The following is a 22,374-nucleotide window of genomic DNA, read 5'->3' as shown; positions in this document are numbered from 1 at the left end:
ACCCCCTCACCTAGCCACGGCCACAGAACCACTAGTAAAAAATTGAATCCCACCACTGACTCCAGGGATGGTAGAGGACAGGAAGGCCTGGAGGAACACAGTCCATGGGGATAGTGATGGGTCGGACACAACTTCGCGACTAACATCATCCCATTTATGGAACTTCTTACAGTGCAAATCTGAGAATAGTTCTGAGAGTTCAGCAAAGTTTATGAGCAAAGATATTTCAAATCTTTTTAGGTCTCCTCTGCCCTTAACAGAAGAAAAGAATCTCAGGAGTTACCAACACTTAAGTAAAATAACAGCGAACACTCTACTCTGAAGAGGCCAATTTGACTTTCGCCAGTTAATGTGAGATTAGAAATGAAATAGACATAAAGACTTCTTTGATATTCACAGCGTTACCCACCATGGAGGATTGGTTGCTGAAATTGACAGAACCTGGTGAGATGGACAAACAGTTCTCTTTGACTAGAGAAAGGTCATTATTGACTTTCCTCAAAGACTGGAAACCCCCTTAGGGAATTTCTGAGTAAGAGAGAAAATGATTTTGTGACTTAGGGTCTTGATGATTCAGAAGAATAGGCTAAAGAAAGAAGAAATTATGATGAAATCTTAGAGAGGTTTGATTAGAACTGTATGCAATGTACAATTGCCGAAAGGAAGATTGGAAGCTACCTCTTTCTCCATCTACCTATTCTATCTATCTATCTATCTATCTATCTATCTATCTATCTATCTATCTATCTATCTATCTCTATCTATCTATCTATCTATCTATCTATCTATCTCTATATCTATCTATCTATTTCTATCTATCTCTATCTATCTATCTATCTATCTAATCTATCATCATTTATTATCTCTCTTTATCTATCGTCTATCATCTATCATCTGTCATCTATCTATCTCTTATCTATCATCATTTATCATCTATCTATCATCTATCTATATCTATCTATCGCTATATCTATATCTTATATCTATCTATCTATCTATCTATCTATCTATCTATCTATCTATCTATCTATCATCTATCTCTATCTATCTCTATCTATCTATCTATCTATCTATCTATCTATCTCTATCTATCTCTATCTCTCTCTCTCTATCTATCTCTATATCTATCTATCTATTTCTATATCTATCTATCTATCTATCTCTATCTATCTCTATCTATCTATCTATCTATCTATCTATCTATCTATCTATCTAATCTATCATCATTTATTATCTCTCTTTATCTATTGTCTATCATCTATCATCTGTCATCTATCTATCTCTTATCTATCATCATTTATCATCTATCTATCATCTATCTATATCTATCTATCGCTATATCTATATCTATATCTATATCTTATATCTATCTATCTATCTATCTATCTATCTATCTATCTATCTATCTATCTATCATCTATCTATCTATCTCTATCTATCTATCTATCTATCTATCTATCTATCTATCTATCTATCTATCTATCTCTCTCTCTCTCTCTCTCTCTCTATCTATCTATCTATCTATCTATCTAATCTATCATCATTTATTATCTTTCTTTAGCTATCGTCTATCATCTAATCTGTCATCTATCTATATCTATCTATATTTATCTATCTGTTTTATTCTTCTATTTTCTTTTTTCCTTTATCTTTTTTCCTTTTCTATCTTTTTGCATCTACTGTACTTCCCCGCCCCTTTTCTTAGAATGTATTCATTATCTATGTAAAACCCCTTAATAAAAGCTATTTTTTGGGGGGAGGGGGGACGCTTTGAGATTCATGCCAGTAAAAGATCACATGGGAAAATTAAAAGTACGCTTTGATTGCTGCATATCTTATAACCAATTAATGGAACAGTGAATTGTATAAGAAGCTCTTGATATATTGGTGGTTTCCTTTAAAACCCTTTATGACTTAGGACCAGATTACTTACGAGACTGCCTTTCCCTAATGGTGTCTCCTGTGAGATCTGACAGGAAAGCCATTTTCCAGGCCCATCCAGAAGATAGTGGAAAGTTCTAGAGCAATTTTAGCCAAAATGCCAGTTAAGAGAGAGAGGGCCAGATACCCTATGGAACCAAGACACATCAAATTAGACAGTTTTGTCCTAGCACATTATCTTGTAAAGGATAAATCCCTAGAGCACATCACAGAGATATTCATGTTTCATTAAGCAACTATTTATTTTACTATGAGGTAATTGCTATCGGATGCCTGTCAAACTCCCTCAGCTATGTGTGATGGCGGTTCTGCTGACAGAACAGAAACAGCCTTAGATGCATCGGTTGGTAGATTAAAAAAAAAAAGATTATACACTCAAAACGTACAAGAGCTGGATAGCAAATGCTCGGGATATTCTAGGATCGGTGCATCCTCAGCAACTTTTGACACCCAGCTTCAAGGTGTGACAACTGCCAATACTGGGATTCAGAAGTTGATTAATATTAACATTTGGGACCTGCCATCTTTTGCAGAGACAACTGCAGGTGACACTGATCTGCAAACTCTCCGGGACTCAGTGGAGAATGTAAGAGAGCATCTCTGACCATGCTTTAAGCCAAAAATACCAGCCTGAGGATGGCGAGTGAGACCTCGCCGAAACATTGCCAAGACAATCTCAATCTTACACGGGAAAAGACCTGAATACAACAAGACCAGCCTACCTACACCCATGAAAATCTACGAAAACACCCCCCCCACACACACATATATATACATACACATGTATATGGATATATCTATGAGAAGCACAGATCTAGCCCAGGAGTTGACAATGCGTTGTGAAATGCATTTCCTTAATGCGCTGGTCTCCGCTCAGCTTTGCTGAAGACGCATTTTTCCCAGCTGCAGTCAGAATAAATTGATGAGGGTTCATATAAGTTATTGTAAAAATGCCCCTTCAAGTGTTTGGACTGCTGGCCAAGCAATTCTTTCTTCCGCCCAGCATCCGTCATAGGGTACTTTTGCTTTTATAAATTTCTATTTTTACTCGGGTTTTTTAGAACTGCCTGTCCTAGAAAATGCCACGCATCAGAGCTCAAATGAGATTTTAAAAAGAAATAAGAAGGAAGGAAGGAAGGAAGGAAGGAAGGAAGGAAGGAAGGAAGGAAGGAAGGAAGGAAGGAAGGAAGGAAGGAATCCTCATATTAACTATAACAACAGTGACGCTCAGTTTAACGTAAAACTCTGCAAATTGTCAGATGTTATCAACTTGTATTGAGCTGGTCTTGTGCCATTGTTACTGGGTCAAAAAGCTGGGAGGTTTCTCAGTACAAAATGACCTTTAATTGACCCAGAAATACCACAGCTGGATGCAAGGTGATGATTTTGCTCAGGAAAGACCAAAACAAAGAAAAAAAAGGTGTTTGAAAAATCAACAACTGAAAAATAAGAATTTGGCAGTATTGACTAAGATGGTAGTGTAGGAGGTAGCACCTAACCAACTCCTAGAAGAATGAAATATTCTAAGAAATATTAAAAAGGCAGAATATTCTACCTCCCTGGATGAGAAAAGGAGAAACATGATCTTGGAAAGCAGCCCTCACTTTTGTTAATAGCCCCAGAAAGATTGGGCCAGTCTATCTACAAAACAAAAGACTGTCACCCTCGAGACAGGACAGGATCTTCACTCAAGATCCAAACCAGGACAAACCCATTAAGCCATAATAGGAATTGCCCAAAGCCCCTTCATTACATCATCACCCAGCAAGATTCAACCAAAACTGGACTCAAGATAATCCATATAGTTAACCCAACATGGCCCCATGGGAGTTTGATAACCAATCAGGTTACCTGCCCTTACACAGGAACAGGAAGCTCCAAGGCAGGGCTCAAGAAAAGGTATAAATCTGGGGAAGTAGGTAGTAGAGGGGTATGTAAGAAGGAAGAATGAAAGTTGGAGGGGGTTGAAAGAGGGTGTATGGTGGGCCAAGGTGGTATATTGGGTTTGTATTGTAGGGGGCATTTTCTATATAAGTGAAGGCTGTGTTTATTATTCAATGTTACATGTTCCGGTTATGCACAGTAAACATGTGATTGTATAGAATGAAATGGAAATAAAATATTATGTGATTAAAAAAAAGAAAAGGTATAAATCAATCAATCAATCAATCAATCTCTCTTTCTCCCTCCCCCTCTCTCTTTTCCATATGCTAAATTGTCCAGGACCTTAAACCATGTGGTCCTGTCCCTTCTTATTGAACAATACCATTTGTTGGTCCACAAACTACACAACCCTGATCTATATTTTAACTAAGATGCCCAAAATGAGCATCACTGTGTAATTCAAGAAATTCTCAGTTTGAAATTGTTTTGTTCCAGGCTGGTATTCATTCCTCTCAAAGGATGGGGGGGAGAGACTTACGTTTACTCTCATCAACTAATCAATGTGTGATGGCTAATCAATTTTTTTAGAAAGTCAGAAAGGCAGTAATCTACTGAAAGAATGCAATTCAAAATAGGTTAAGAAGCAGGTGGTGCCAGAGCTATTGTATCGAGATTGCAAAAATCAAAACTGCTGTCAACATTACCGAAAATTAACCGTTCTTTAAATGTGTTTGTATTTTTGAAACCAAGATATAGTGCACTAAGCCTTTTTTTAAAAGGTTGTAATTTTCTGGTATGGGAAGAAATATCCATTCCGTTCCAAGTCAGAAATATCCATTCCGTTCCAAGTCAGGAGAAAGCACTGGAAACATGGAGGCTGATTGGAAAGATGATTTAATGATGAAGCAGAAGCACATGGATGATTCTGGGCAGCTGACCACATGAAATTGAGAGTGAGGGGCTTTAATACCACTCTCGGCCTTTGCTCTTGAGCTTCCTGTTCCTGGGCAACTACATGTACTTCTATTGGTTGTTGTAGGGGGGTCATAGTTGGCTCTGTAGGTTGTCTGAGTTCACAGGTTTGGCTGAAATTTGGGCTGCTGATGCAATGAAGGGGTGTTGGGCGACTCCTTCAACTTTGCAGAATTACCTTGCTGCAGCGAATTTTTTGCCTATGAATAGAGCTGCCTAGATACTTCTTTCAATAAGCTCTTTATCTCCTAAGTGCTGGCATCTGCTGAGGGCTATTAAGAAAGGTGGGGGCTGCTTTAAAAATATGTTTCTTCATTTCTCATGCAGGGAAATATAATATTCTGCCTTTTTTATTATATTTCTCAAAATATTTCATTCTTCTAGGAGAGGGGTGGGTGTTAACTTTCTACACTTGTGTCCAAAGGACTTCTCTTCTAGATCTTCATACTGCAAGATAATGGCATAATGACGGTTTCTGCTGAGATGGCGCAGTGGTTAAATGCAGCACTGCAGGCTACTTCAGCTGACTGCAGTTTTGCAGTTCGGCTGTTCAAATCTCACCGGCTCAGGGTTGACTCAGCCTTCCATCCTTCCGAGGTGGGTAAAATGAGGACCCGGATTGTTGTTGGGGGCAATATGCTGACTCTGTAAACCGCTTAGAGAGGGCTGAAAGCCCTATGAAGCGGTATATAAGTCTAACTGCTATTGCTATTGCTATTATATGCAGGCATCTGGAGACCTGCTAGGTCAGGAGGCTGTGAGTTCAATCCTAGGTGGAGGAAGATATTTCTCTCTCTGGGCACAATGAGACTATATCTGTTTAACAAAACTCTGCATTGGTGACAGGAAGGGCATCAGGCCATTAAAACACTCTGCAGCCTCCATTCAGTTGCCCAGAATCTATCCCGCAATGGACTATGGGGGTTGTTAAAAGATGATGATGATGATCTGGAGACCTCCTAGGTGGGACCTAGTGTCAGGCCCTGCATTCATTCCTTATCAAATGGCTTCCAAACAACAGAACTTGGATCGCCTGCTTTAATAAACCGATTGCCTTTGGCCTTTTTCTTTCTAGCTTGTGTTTCTTCCTGTTTTCTATTCATTAGGAAGGATTGTTTTTCACTACCAGCCTTTCTTGGGAGACAAATAATGAGCTAAGAAAGTAGCTTAAATTGAAAGCAGGGTAGACACCCATAACCTGCATATATTCTTGGATGATAACCAGATTCCGTGCAGAACCACCACTCTTATGAAAGAGAAACAGATTTTTTTAAAAAGAAAAATAATTATTGTTTCTTGTTTCTCATTTGAATCTGAAAGCGGATTGCTACTGACTCACAACATATGTTTACTTAACACCCAAGGATGCTATTTTTCGACTCGTTCTGCTCTTGACATATGACAAATTAGGGAAGCGTTCGCAGAAGGCATATCAACATATCCCACATGCCTGTAACAACTGGTTTCTGAAAAGATGTGTAAAATGGCATCGCTGATTGACTCTCTTACAAAGAACAGGTGCCATGAGTGGCGATACGCAACCATTTATCTACTTCGCACAGCTCGACCGGTCAAAACTTCAGCCAACACACCAATTCCAATTCTAATAATGTCGATGCAACCTCCAGTTCTGCAACCGACTGTAATTATGACAACCCAAACCTGGAGTTCAAAAGTACATATTATAAACCAGTGGGCACATGGTTCTCCAAATGTCACACAATGCTAGGCATTTGAAGATTTGAAAACCGCACTCAGAATAACAGAAGCTGTGTTTAAAATTTTCAGCATTTACCACTTTGGCTGTAATGTCCACCCGCCTGACTGGCTAATCTTTGCTGTTTTGCTCCAGAATTGGAGTTTGGAGCATGTATTATATAACCAGCACAATATCATTATAGGAAAATGCATTCATGCGCTTGAAGTCTTCTAAAGCAGAACCTGTATTTACAATTTAGCAATGCTTCTTTGGTCATACGTATCTGCCAATCTTTGCCATTCTACAGAGTTTTTTTTTTTTTTTAATGTCGGGCATATTACCATCCATTGGCCAGTTCTTATTTGCCGATTACTCCTTCATTTAAAACAGCATGTCAACATTTTTCTCTCAAACAGTTCTAATATCTACAGAGCAACTTAAAGAACAACAAAATTCTAAGTTAAGCATTCATTTTATAAACCCAGAGAAAAACTTTAAAAGTTTTTGTTGATTTTGGGGGGGGGATCTATGCTCTGAAAAAAGTGAAAGGCTGGACAACTGAAATGTACACTTTGGAAAACTTGAAACTTTTAAAGAAGTACAATTTTCAGTGAATTTCTTGCATACAGCAAGTGATGTTTGATATGGAGTTTGGGAGGATGTGATCCCGCTGAACTGCTATCCAATAGTTTTGAGACTCCGTTCAGAGTGCTGTTTTAAAATCTTTAAACTGCACAGGGCATCAAAGCTACAAAAAAACAACGGGATAAAATTGGGATTACACTGTTGAAGCTGCCATCTTGCAGATCTTGACACGTTCACAGACTCCTGTGCTGTGAATGTTGAGCCTGGGGACACAATATTTTGACTTGGGGTGTGATAGAAACCCATGGTGATAAATCATTCAATGCAACTGGTGAAGCAAGCTAACCATCACTTATTTAACAAACGACTTGGTGATCTGCATGGACGAAATACGACAGCAAACACACTTCCCAGAATGTAGCTGAATTGTTAAGAATATCAGCATTTGAAGTAGGATAAGAGATCGAAGCAGAGACAGAGAAATTAGATGACAGAGAGATTAGAGAAATGATAGATATAGAGATGGAGAGAGAGAGATGGAGAGAGAAAGAAAGAGAGAGAGACAGACAGACAGAAAGATAGACACAGACATAGAAAGATAGAGATTGAGAGATGATAGAGAGATTAGAGAAATTAGAGAGACACACGGAGATATGATAGAGAGATTAGAGAGATGGTAGATAGATAGATAGATAGATAGATAGATAGATAGATAGATAGATAGATAGATAGAGATAGAGATAGAGATAGAGATAGAGATAGAGATAGAGATAGAGATAGAGATAGAGATAGAGATAGATATAGAGATAGATAGATAGATAGATAGATAGATAGATAGATAGATAGATAGATAGATAGATAGATATAGAGATATAGAGATAGATAGATGATAGATAGATGATAGATAGATGATAGATAGATAGATAGATAGATAGATAGATAGATAGATAGATATAGATATAGATATAGATATAGATATAGATATAGATATAGATATAGATATAGATATAGATATAGATATAGATATAGATATAGATATAGATATAGATATAGATATAGATATAGATATAGATATAGATATAGATATAGATATAGATATAGATATAGATATAGATATAGATATAGATATAGATGATATAGATATAGATAGATAGATAGATAGATAGATAGAGATAGAGAGATATAGAGATAGATAGATGATAGATAGATGATAGATAGATGATAGATAGATAGATAGATAGATAGATAGATAGATAGATGACAGACAGACAGATAGTTGGAGAGAGAAAGGAGACAGAAGGAGAGAGGGAGGGAACGAGGGAGGGAGAGAGAAACAGAGAAACAAAGGAAGACAGAGAAAAAGGTTTCATGTTTTTTTATGATTCTCTCTCTCTCTCTCTCCCTCCCTCCCTCCTTCCCTCCCTCTCTCTGATCCACCCAGCTGAGCATCAAAAAACATGAATATGGAATATGTCAAAGTGTTCTATAGTCTAGTATTCATGGATAACTCAACCACACCAATTCCATAAGCGGTTTCCGCCTCATAGTTCAACCCTACAACACCTCAAATTTGCGCACCGTAGAATTTGAACACTAGGGTAAACCAATTACCTTGGTAGGCCAGGATTGGGCCCGCTCAAATGCAATTAGCTAGTTCCATTTTGTTCTCAAGCAACCTCGCTTCAGAAAAGCGCTAATGTTGTACTGAAACCTAATTGGAAATGCAAAGACATTCCTTCCCACGCACGCCTTAACCTTTTGGCACCAAAGAAGTCAGAGGAAAGAGAACGATCCTTTCAGAAAACAGCATCCCGAAGCGATGGTTCCTAATGAATTCCCAGCTTCTTGAAATTTCAGCACTGCCTGGGGGCAAAACAGCTAATCAGATTGCTATGTCTCTGGCAGAGGTGGAAGATGACAACAAAAACCAGACCAAAAACAATGCTCGTTTCGATTTTTGAAACAAAGGTGCCATTTGATGTTCACCATTGGAGAAGAATGGCTCTTTGTTGACATGGCTTGTTTGCTTGCTTCTCCGTAGGTGACCTGAGAGACTGCAGATAAATGTTCCAATTACCAGCGCTGAAATGTAGTGAGCTTCTTATGAATTACACAGGTATTTTGCAAGCGGGGGGAGCCAGGATTCCTTCACTGCTAAGATATCAAACTATTTTATTTATTTATTTACCATATTTTTCGGAGTACAAGACCCACCTTTTTCCCTCAAAAAAGAGGCTGAAAATCTGGGTGCATCTTATGCACTGAATACAGCATTTTTTTGCCTCGTGAAGCCCCACCCCTTCACCAAAATGGCCATACAGAGCCTGTAGGAGGCTTTCAGAGAGCTCCTGGGGGCAGGAGAGATGACAGTAACTCTGTTACTGTTACGCAGCTGGCTTTCATGGCTAAGGCAAGACTTGAACTCACCGCAGAGGTGGGTTCCTACCAGTTCGCACCTATTCGGTAGAACCGGTTCGTCAAATCTACCGAACCGGTTAGAAGAGGTTCCACCAGTGGACCCGGAAAGCAGACCACACCTACAGAAGAGGTTCCAAATTTTTTTGAAACTCACCACTGGTCCTTGGATATGATTATTCTACACTATCATGCTCATATTTATAAAACTCAGTGCCTCTGTGAAAGGTAAGGATGACTACTGCGTTTGTGGTGCAATCAGAACATTGCGTGTGTTGAAGTTGTTTTAACGCAAACCAAAGATGCCTTTAAAAAAACAAGTTTACATCATATTCTTATGCATGCCAGTGCTGTGTGTGAGGTGATTTAAGGTGGTTCTGACAAGTGTCGTCGGCATCTTCATATCCGGTCACAAGGGTGGCAAGCCACTCCCATCCGGTCACATGGACAGCAAGCCACTCCCACAAAGGAGGCCACACCCACAGAGTAGGTTCGAACATTTTTTGAAACCCACCACTGACTCACAGTATCCTGCTTTCTGGCTTGGTGGCTTAAACATTACACCAAACTGGTTTAGCATGGGAATATGAATCATGCCTAGCATTAATCAAAATAGATCACAAACCCTAGGTAGCAAATGTAAACAATTATTAGCACTGAACTCCTAACTAAATATATTCATCTTGTTTTAAAGGATGTCCTCAATTTATCTACTCTTTTATTATTTTTTCTCTTTCTCTTTTCCCTCTTGAGCTCATTTCTCCACTACTGCATTTATAACCTTAACAACTCTACAAAGAGAGTTAGAAACTGAAACAACATTTTTTTTTACCTTCTTAAAAAGTTTTAACTCACTTTAAAAAGATCTTGAAATACTTTAAAACCTTAAAGAGCCACGTTCTCTAATATGTAGCCTAAAATTTTGGAAACTAGGCAGTGAAAGAGGGTAGACATGGTAGAACCATCTAGATTGAATAGAAAAGAAGTAGATGCAGACAGAGATAAAGATCTAAGAGAGGAATATGGGAGGCAAGTCAAAAAAAAGCATAGCAATTAAAGTACTAAAGCGGGCAAGAGACGATGGTTGGTAGATTTTTCTTTCTTGTCGTTGTTCTGATTTGCTTTTCTTTTTCCCCCTCTTTCTTTTCTTTTTTAGGTAGGTGACATGATTCAAAGTTAGGTAGGATAGATAGTGAAAGCAATTAATCCATGGAATAGCACTCACTCCTGGGGCTGTGGGTTCTTCCAAACCTCCATCACTGGAAGTTTACAAAAATACACAGGACAACCTTTTGACTGAGATGCTATGAGACTCCTGTCTTGCACAGGTGGTTGAACTGGATGACCTCTGAGGTCCCTTCCAGCCCTGTGATTCTAAGCTGGCAGACATCAAAGCCACAATAAAAAAAATAAAGTTCCAGAAAAGTAAATTATAAGATATCCTATAAAATTCCAAAGGAACTCAGCCAAACCAGAAATGCTTCATTTTTTCTTCGTAGTTTAGTTTAGTTTAATAAAATTTGTATGCCGCCCACTCCCATTGGGACTCTGGGCGGCTCACAGCAAAAATAAAAGCTTTTAGAAAATTTAAAAAGATTCAATTATTACAATTAGTACATCATCCATTCAATCAAATGGGGCCGAATATTAATCTTCAGTGCCCTTTGATGGCTTCCTTGTTCTCAAATATCAACATTTATATATTAGTGCAAATTTCTTGATAATGGTATATTAAAAAAAAAATCAAATCGTGCTTAAAGTTTCTTTGGGCAATCAGAGTGCCATTTCCCAGACAGAGGGACCATGAAGTGTGGCTGTAGCTTGATGGCGTATGCATGTTGGGTGATAACACAATGATCAACACTATTGTAACTTATAGAAATGTGATAACACTATTGCTTATGCCAGCTGGTCTCTAAGAGTCAACAACAATTTGATGACATATCATCAGTCAATCAATCAATCAATGTCATGGTAGAAATAAAGGCAAAAGTAGATTTGGATCCATGTATGTAGTATGTTTCTATAATTTTCTCACATAAAATATTTCCTATAACCATCAGGGCAAATACTTAGCAATAACAGAACAATAGAGTTGGAAGGGAGCTTAGAGGTCTTCTAGTCCAATCCCCTGCTCAAACAGGAAACCACATATGGTATTATTCCACACAAATGGCTGTCCAGTTTCTTCTTGAAAACCTCGAGTATTAGAATAGCCGCAACTTCTGAAGATAAGCCATTCCACTGATTAATTGTTCTATCAGGAAATGTTTCCTTAGTTCTAAGTTGGTCATCCTCTTAATTAGTTTCCTGTTGGTTCTGCCTTCAGGTGCTTTGGAGAAGAGGTTGACTGCCCCAAATATTGGAATACTGCTATTGTGTCACCCCATTCCTTCTTTTTATTAAACTAGATAAACCCAATCCTTGCAACCATTCTTCATATGTTTTAGCCGCCAGTCCCTTAATCATCTTTTTTTTCTGCATTCTTACTAGAATCTTCTGACTATGGTGAAACCCAGTATATCAAGAAGCAAGAAGTGCTGTGACCCGCCAATGGCCAGAAGAGCTGGCAACAGATTCGGACAGTGAGGAGGTTGGGGAGGAACATGGGCCAGTCCTAGAGTCTGGGGAAGGCTCTGATGAGGGCTCTGTGTCGGAGGCAGAGAGGGGGCCAGAGCCATATGCCAGTTATCAGCTGCCTTCAGAGTCAGACATCAGTGAGGCAGACGAACAGCTGGAGCCTGTTCCCAGTGTGCGCATGCACAGAGTTGTCAGATGAAGGAAACAGCTAAGGAACAAGGGTCGACTTGGGAGTAAAGCCACATCTGGACAATGAATGGCCCCTCCCAGAGGAAATAAAAGAGGAGTAAAAGGGGAGTGGAGTTTTCGGGAGACAATTAGTTTGATTAATTAGTTCATAACTCTCCAAGGCTCCTTGCCAAATTCTGCAGATATCAGCCTGTCAGCTCTCCAAGCCAGATGAGGTCTGTGACTGTAAATCCTCCTTTGAAAGACTTTGCTGGCTGTGAATGAGCAGAATTCACAGTAAATTAATAAAAGGGTTTTTTTTTTCGTCAGGACAAGGAGTTTGTTTCATGCTCTTGGGAAGCCTCGGTCAGAACAAGAAGTTAGGAACCCTGAGAGCATCTTCGTCTTCATGTTTGATGGACCTTCTTAGAATGATACCTAGCCTACAACTTCCCCATTCAAATCAATTGCCACATCCCACAGTTTTCAAGAGCTACAGCCCATAAGTATCATTTAACACGATTTCATAAAAGTTACAGAAGCTGCTGAGAAAGATGAAAACCTGGATGCCTCTCACAGAACGAGAAAGCCATTCTTATTTTAAATTCAGGGACCTTAGCCATTTTCATGCCCAGCATCTCCCCTTTGGGAGCAAACTTAAGCAGCCATTTATGGATTTTATAAGTCAGTACCTTACATTTCCTCCCTACTTTTGTCCCATTTCTAATGACATTAGAAACAGTGTAACTATGGGCCAGCATCATTAAAATTGCAGGTCACAGTTGCAAAGGAATAACAATTGGGGAAATATTAATGAACCCCATTGGGAATGCATTTCATCTGGGTGGTATTTTTAATCTGGGGTCTCTTTCATTATGTGCTAGAAATAAGAAGCTTGCCTTGGAATGAGAATTTGTAAAACAAAAATCTGCCAAATGCATGCAAATATGGTGTCGTGCGAAATGAAACTGAGTATATCATCAAAGCCATTACAGTTGTGGCCCGCCAGCTGCCAGCGGAGCTGGAGGCAGACTCGGACAATGAGAAGGTTGGGGAGGAACTTGGGCCAGTTCTGGAGTCGGGGGAAGGCTGTGAGGAATGCTTTGTGTCAGACGCAGAGATAGAGCCAAGGCCATCCGACATTTCCCAGCCACCGGAGAGATAGCTGCCTTTGGAGGCTGTGATGAGTGAGGAGGAAGAATAGCTGGGGCCTGTTCCAGATGTGTGTATGCACAGAGCAGTTAGGAGAGGTGAACAACGGAGGACAAGGAGTTAACTCAGGAAGCAAAGTAATGTGGACACTGAATGGCCTCTCCCTGGCTGGGGAACAAATAGAAGGAAAGGGGAGTGGTGGTCGTAGGAGACAACAGTTCGTCCTTCTGAAGGTTTTGCTTATTGTTTCATGCCTCAGAGAACTGCTTGCCAAACCTTAATTTGCAGCTGGGAGCTCATGGCCTTGCAATCATCGCAACAAGCTGATAAGGTCTGTTGCTGCAGTTAACTCCTTGCAGGAGTCTTGCCTGGACTTTTCGGTGGGTGAATGCAATTAATTAACAAGAGGTAAATAAAGAGGGTTTTTTGTGATAAGGAATCTGTTTCTTGCTTCTGCTGAGGCTGGGTCAGAACAATTACACCTGATGTGCTTTGTATATGTCTCACTCCTTCTTTCTCTCACTTACTGCCCGCTGAATCTGACGAATGTGATAATTCTTCTTGCCTTCCGTCGTGCCTTGTTCAAACTTCTTCCAACCTCTGAGGAAGCAAAAAGGAGAAGGCAAATCCATGCTTGTCTGAGGAAACAATTGAATGTGTATACCGTGCGGTCACACATTTGAAACCTGCTATTTTCAATAATAATATGTTAGGGGAGTATTCATTACTGACTCAAAATAACATTCCAACAGTTTGCAATTGTAGAGTTCATGCTGGGTGCTACAGGGCTGACAACAAATAAAAAGACAGCAAATACAATGGGCACTTTGCCAAACAGAAAAAGTCCATCAAATACAGTGGAGAGATTTTGAAGGTGTAGCCTTTGTTCTCAATCAGCAAGTCTGCTCTGGATGGGATTGTTGAGAACAGTCCGAACCAGCTGAATACTAAGTCTGAATTATACCCATAGGAAAATGTATCTTAAGACTGCTACTATGAAATTTGTTAAACCAAGAGCTTACTAACTTTAACACAAGGCATTAAAACATTTTAATTTATTATTAATTTCTTTAAGTTAAATTAAATTGAATGAATTTCTATAAAAATGATAAATGATAGGTGATAGGTGATAGGTGATAGGTGATAGATAGATGGATAGATAGATAGATAGATAGATAGATAGATAGATAGATAGATAGATAGATGATAGATAGATAGATAGATGATAGATAGATAGATGATAGATAGATAGATAGATAGATAGATAGATAGATAGATAGATGATAGATAGATAGATAGATAGATAGATAGATAGATAGATAGATAGATAGATGATAGATAGATAGATAGATAGATGATAGATAGATAGATGATAGATAGATAGATGATAGATAGATAGATAGATAGATAGATAGATAGATAGATAGATAGATAGATAGATAGATAGATGATAGATAGATAGATGATAGATAGATAGATAGATAGATAGATAGATAGATAGATAGATAGATAGATGATAGATAGATAGATAGATAGATAGATAGATAGATAGATGATAGATAGATAGATAGATAGATAGATAGATAGATAGATAGATGATAGATAGATAGATGATAGATAGATAGATAGATAGATAGATAGATAGATAGATAGATAGATGATAGATAGATAGATAGATAGATAGATAGATAGATAGATAGATGATAGATAGATGGATAGATGATTGATAGATAGATAGATAGATAGATAGATAGATAGATAGATAGATAGACAGACAGACAGACAGACAGACAGACAGACAGACAAATAAATAGCAATATACCGCTTTACAGTGCTTTATTGCTTTCTCTAAGCAGTTTACTGAGTCAGCATATATTGCCCCCAACAAGTTAAATTAAATTGAATGAATTTCTTTAAATATGCTATTGTAATTATAGAATAGTTTCTAAATTGGGTTCAGCTCCAGATGACCAGATGGTCAATGTTTGCCTTCAGTTATAACCCTTGTATTTAATGATATAAAATTAAATAAATATATGTAATTAAATCTCTCTTACTCCAAATATTAGTGTTGAGCAAGCTTTTAGAACATAGCTTGGGGGTTCAGACATTAGACTTTTCAGAGCTACAAATCGCCCACTTTCCTTGTTATGGTTACAAATAGAAGTTTAATGGAAGGGCTAATATTCACAAGTCCAACTATGACAACAATGTGTGGAAACTCAAAATTCAACCCTCTGTCTTAATTATAAAAAGATTACAGATTAACAGAGTTGAAAGGGACCTTGTAGGTCATCTAGTCCAACCCCCTTCCGCCCAAGCAGGAGACCCTACACCATTTCTGTCAGATAGCAGTCCAGTCTCTTCTTGAAAGCCTCCAGTGATGAAGAGCCCACAACTTCCGAAGGCAACTTCTGTTCCATTGGTTGATTGTTCTCACTGTCATAAAATGTCTCCTTATTTCCAGGTTGAATCTCTCCTTGGTCAGTTTCCATTTTCCAACATTCCTCCTTTTCCTTCTTTCCCGTTCTTTTTCCAGCACCAGGGGCAGGAAAAAGGAAAGTTGTTTTCCTCCCTGCTTTTTGAGAATGATTTTAGACGAAGCCCCAGAAAAGCATAAATTAACAGTGCTAAGGACAGAGGGAAACTTAATAAAGGAGTCACACAAGTGGAATAGCATTGACATGCACAACAACACTGCCTCTGTTTCATAGATATCCTTTATATCTTTGACAAGCAGCTTAATAGCTAGTGTGCTAGCGTGATTATGCCTGGAACATTATTACTGCTTTTTTAAAAATTCTGCTTGAAGTTGCAGCCAATTAAAATTCTGGGGATGTGACTGAAATTAGCATTGTTTAAACTATTGCTTAATTTCATTATGGTGGCACCAATGTACACTTACTTACAGATGCTATTCAGGCCTGCTGTCGGTCTTCCTTCCTTCCCCCTTCATTTTTTTTGGGGGGGGGGAGACTTGGTTTTACAACTGCATCAGCTTTCTCATAACTGATAATTGATCAGAGTCACTGTTTTTATTATTTTCTGCAAGACTGCAATAAGTGCAATTTGCTTCTACTAAAAAAAAACATTCAGGCTGCCCGAATTTTTATTTTAACTTACCCTAGCAAATTGCATTTCTGATCAGAGCCCAAAATATGTTGCTTTGGGTTTACAGTATTTGTTTTAAAGTGTAGCTCTACTGCAAGCAAATGAATAAAACCGACTGTCTCTTCTGGAGCCAACGAAGCAATAGCAGTTTAATTGAGTTGATGGTCTGGCTGCATATGTTAATTTTCTCTGTTCTATAACAGGGCATTAGCCCATATCTTTGTATAACAGCTTATCCTGTGAGAAAGAGCATTAAGGAGGACAATCACTCCCAGATGAGATATTTAAGCAGAGTCAGAAGTTCAAGAGGAAAATGAGGAAGAGGTTACAATTTATTGCCTCCAAAAGAAAAAAGTATAGAGGAATATTAGGTCAGAGAAAAGCTTGTTTGAGAGATGGTGGCGGGAGAGAAATGTCTTGTGTGGTTAGAATAGGAAACTTGTTGAAGGAATTTCCAGTGAATCGTTTTTATCGTTTTTATTTCTGGTGGGCCTCTATCTATGCCTCCATCCATCCAAGTTGTCCCATTCTGGGATGGATGGGTGGGTGGGTGGGCAGGTGGATAAACAGATGGATGGAGGAATAGATGGATGGATGGATGGATGGATGGATGGATGGATGGATGGGCAGGTGGATAAACAGATGGTTGGCTGGCTGGCTGGATGAATAGATAGATGGATGGGTGGGTTAGGGTTAGGGTGTATGCATGCATGCATGCATGCATGCATGTATGTATGTATGTATGTATAATTAGGTAGATAGGTAGGTAGGTAGGCAGGCAGGCAGGCAGGTAGGTAGGTAGGTGAGAGATAGATAGATAGATAGATAGATAGATAGATAGATAGATAGATAGATAGATAGATAGATAGATAGATAGATAGATAGATAGATAGCTGAAGGGATTGTTAATAGAGATGAATGGATGGATGGATGGATGGATGGATGGATGGATGGATGGATGGATGGATGATAGAGATGGACGGATGACAGAGATGGATAGATAGATCAATAGAGAGAGTGAGAGGGAGGGAGGGATGATAGATAGATGAAAGATGATAGATGATAGAAGGTAGATAGATAGATAGATAGATAGATAGATAGATAGATAGATAGATAGATAGATAGATAGATAGATAGATAGATAGATAGATGACTGAAGGGATTGTTAATAGAGATGAATGGATGGATGGATGGATGGATGGATGGATGGATGGATGGATGGATGGATGATAGAGATGGATGGATGACAAAGATGGATAGATAGATCAATAGGGAAAGTGAGAGGGAGGAAGGGATGATAGAGAGATGGTAGATGATAGATGATAGATGATAGATGATAGATGATAGATGATAGATGATAGATGATAGATGATAGATGATAGATGATAGATGATAGATGATAGATGATAGATGATAGATGATAGATGATAGATGATAGATGATAGATGATAGATGATAGATGATAGATGATAGATGATAGATGATAGATGATAGATGATAGATGATAGATGATAGATGATAGATGATAGATGATAGATGATAGATGATAGATGATAGATGATAGATGATAGATGATAGATGATAGATGATAGATGATAGATGATAGATGATAGATGATAGATGATAGGTAGGTACGTAGGTACGTAGGTACGTAGGTGGGTAGGTAGGTAGAAATAGCTCTTAGCAATAGCACTTTGACCTATATACCGCTTTACAGTTCTTTACAGCCCTCTCTAAGCATCTTGCTCCCAACAATTTGGGTTCTCACTTTACCAATCTTGGAAGGATGGAAGGCTGAGTCAACTTATAGATAGATAGATAGATAGATAGATAGATAGATAGATAGATAGATAGATAGACAGACAGACAGACAGACAGACAGACAGACAGACAGACAGACAGACAGACAGACAGACAGAAAGACTGACTGACTGACTGACTGACTGACTGACTGACTTGTAGGTCAGAGGATGGAAATTATAAGTCTATACCAATCAGATTTTTAGCTTGCTAGTTACCTGATGATTTCTACAAGACAACAGGACATTGGAATTACACGTATCCATTTGCTGCCAACTCGCGATCCCCTGCATTTCTGCAGTTTAGATTTGGTAGCTCTATAAAAAATATAGCATAAACCTATTAACTAGCCAGCTCCTAAAATAACTGGTTGGTTTTTTATCCCCCCAGAATCTAACACAAACATTTGCACAGGAAAATGTTCCGCACATTAAGGGCGGATGGTATTTTTTTTCCACATATTTTTCTCAAGGAAAGCATAGAGCAGAAGTAATTCGGCAATGCAGATCTAATTACTTAAGTAATGTAAACAGAGTGTCGGGAGACAGAAGGTAAATAAAAATACTGTCGAGAAATTAGGCAACTATATGCAGGTTACCCACTTGGAGGGAGGAGGGAGGGTAGAGGAAATATATTTCAGAGCTTTTAAGAAAGCTGGATCCGTACAATGGGACCTGCACTAATTGAAACAACTAAGAAGCAGGCCCAGCATGTTTAATTACCATGATGCACAGTTATTTGTGTCCACAATTATACTCATTAGCGTTCTAATTACTTCATTTGTAAATGCAGTGAGATAATTTGCCTCTAAATGGATGCAGTTGAAGATGGATAAATAGATATGTCTGGAGCTGAGTTCCCCCCTTCACGTGTTAAATACAGGAATAAAATTAAAAGTATTGAAGGATCAGCTAGGCCTGTACAAGGACACACGAAAAAAGAAAATGGAAAAGAGGTTCTTGATATATGTTATCTGGAAGCCGCACGCTTGCTCAGGAAACAGTGTGCCTGTTTACTTTTGTAGAAAGTTACCACCCACCCCTCCTAGAAGAATGAAATATTTTGAGAAATATTTCAAAAGGCAGAATATTATATTTCCCCTAAAAGAGAAATGGAAATCTTAAGGGAAACAGAAATACCCTCCCCCTAACCCTAACCCTCCACCCTCCACCCTCCCCGGCAGAAATTGGGTGCAATAGCAATAGCAATAGCAATAGTTAGGCTTATATACCGCTTCATAGGGCTTTCAGCCCTCTCTAAGCGGTTTACAGATGGATATTTCTTCCAAAAAAATTAAAACCTTCATTGTCAATCTTTGATCTACAGGTCAAAAATGTGACCTGCAGGGAGTTACTTAGGCACCAGTGTGATTGAAATGCTGGAATAAGGCAACACAAGTCTTTGGGAAGAAGATAAATGCCTATGTGACTTTGGAGAAGAGTTTGGAAAAGTGTCTACCATGAAGAACATCAACTGCAAACTATCTACTTTCAAAAACAGCAGCAATGTGAGACACATAGCATCCATCCTTGCTCTCTTGCTACGTTTCAACCAGATATCTATCAGGCCTTGGAGAAAGGAAAATTGTCAAAGTATCATTCCACTGGTTGCAAATATTCAGTTACTAAAATGACCCTATGGATTAAAACTATCAGTAATTCAGCACTTTTTGACTTATCTGTTTTCTGAGCTACTGAGCAACAGGGGAAGGGCAGAGGCTGAAATTGCATTGACATAAGACACCATTAAATCGGGGGGGGAGCAAATTGATGGTTTCCTGTCAATTTTTAAGATGTCCTAGAGCAGGGGGCAGCAAGCTGCGGCTCTGGAGCTGCATGTGGCTCTTTCATCCCCCCTGCTGTGGCTCCCTGTTGCCAGTTGGCACCACAATTTTGAGAGCAGCTTCTGGCAGCGGGATGCTGGGGGAGACTCTGTGGCAAGAGGCAGGTTTTTTGGTCAGATCCACAATTGATAGGCTTTTAGTGAGGACAGACAGAGGAAAAAGGAACCGCCCTAGGAGGAGACTCTATGGTGGGGGAACTGGACTTCCGGTTGGCTCCAAAATTGAATGGGCGCTTCCTGTTAGGATCTTCATGGCTCTTTGACTCTTTAAGGTTGACGACCCCTGTTCTAGAGGGAAACGAGATAGCTAGGGAGCTTCCAAAAGAAAGATGTTTTCCAATAGAAGAGAATATGCATAGCAAGGGTTGAACATGGAGTGCTTGGTGCTCTCTGAGCTTGTTTGTTTTCTTGCAGATGTTTTATTACCCAACTAGGTAACATCATCCTCGTGCTAATGATGTTGCCTAGTTGGGTAGTGAGATATCTGCAACAAAATAACCAATCTCAGAGAGCATCAAGGGCTCCCCAGCATGACGTTAGCTGACTTCTGTTGGAAGGGAAGAAAAACATGGTTATAGAAATAAATGCTATTGCATCTTGACTTCAAGTACATGGAGAAAATGACATCAAAGAGATGCAGGAAAGCTCTAAAACCTGGCCACCTGCTTGTCCATATTTTGCAGCCCAGATCTAAGATCTTAAGAACAAACATTAAATGACAACATTTTGCACGAATCTACCTGAAAGTGCATGGTTGGTGCATTCATGCAAATGCCTTGTTTTAAAGTGGAAATGTGAGCATTGCCTTGCCTCAAATATGCAATCTTTAGTAAGCTGAGAGGGGAAAACCTTTTGATGCTCAGCAGTTTTAAAGGAATTGCTAGGATCTTTTCTCCCTCACACAAATGTAAACCGGCAGGCATATGTTACGTGTCCCATGGGAGACATACCCATATCCAATTTGTCTCTGGAGACCTCTGCATTTCACAGCTGAAAGAGTCATAATTGGTTCTTTTCCTTATTTTGCTGACCACTCTGGTTTTGCCATTTTCAGGAACTGACTCAATGGAGGGGGGAGGGGGGAGAAAGCAAGCCAACCAATCAAGGTTAGGAACAAAGAAAGCCATGATGGCTTATAATGTCTTTGAAATACGGCCCGGCGCCATTAAACTTCATAGGAAATTTAATTCAGCTTGATTCGTCCCCAATTGCACGTTAGAAAAGGCTCACTTCAAAAAATGCATCCTCCGTTTAGTTATTAGGAATGAAATGAAAGGACCACTGTGTAAAGAGCCGAGGTGGCGCAGTGGTTAGAGTGCAGTACTGCAGGCCACTTCAGCTGACTGCTAACTGCAGTTCGGCGGTTCAAATCTCACCGGCTCAAGGTTGACTCAGCCTTCCATCCTTCCTAGGTGGGTGAAATGAGGACCCAGACCGTGGGGGCAATATGCTGACTCTGTAAAACTGCTTAGAAAGGGCTGAAAGCCCTATGAAGCGGTATATAAGTCTAACTCCTATTGCTATTGCTAAATATGACTCAGAAAATATTGACAAGTGGTAAAATGCACCATACAGGAAAGGGAGAGAGCACATAAGATATCCTTAAGATACAGAGTTAAGAATTTTAAAAGTAACACCAAGCTGTCTCTTCTTGTAGTTAAACATATATGTTCAGGGTGGAACATTGTTTAAAAGGTGGTGATGTATCAAGATCATTTTATGTACGTCTACTTCCGTAATGTGCAAGGGGATTATTTGTTTTATTTTAAAAGAAAGGATTAAAAAATTAGAGGAAGTATCAGCTTTGGTAAACTACGCATGAACCTAACATTCTGAACAATTAATTGTTTCTTACACTTTCATTTTAACAGAGAACAAGTCCAAAAGAATTCGAGGAGGAAATTGAAAGAGAATAACTTCAGAAGCGTTCCTGATAATTTAAAAAAAAAAAAAAACTGGGCCAACGTTAATAGTTTTTGTTCTCTTTCCCCCTTTCTGCTATCCTTTGTTCCTGTATCACACGCAGTTCAAAAAGCAAGCATTTCATAGAAAATCTTACGCTCGCTGATGAAAACACGATTCCTTTGGTTAAAACATTTCTTACCACATAATCCACAAAAGCCTTGTTGATTAAACTATCCGTTTGACAAATTTTACTGATAAATCTGCCTAATATGCATTCAGCTTGATCCAAATACTTGGATCCTTGGACAACGAAAGCTTTC

Source organism: Thamnophis sirtalis, unplaced genomic scaffold (assembly GCF_051295495.1).
Source record: "Thamnophis sirtalis isolate CommonGarterSnake01/CBP01778 unplaced genomic scaffold, rThaSir2_p1.2 scaffold_10, whole genome shotgun sequence".
NCBI lineage: Eukaryota > Metazoa > Chordata > Lepidosauria > Squamata > Natricidae > Thamnophis > Thamnophis sirtalis.
The sequence above is the reverse complement of the archived record's forward strand: the minus strand, read 5'-3'. Positions refer to the sequence as shown.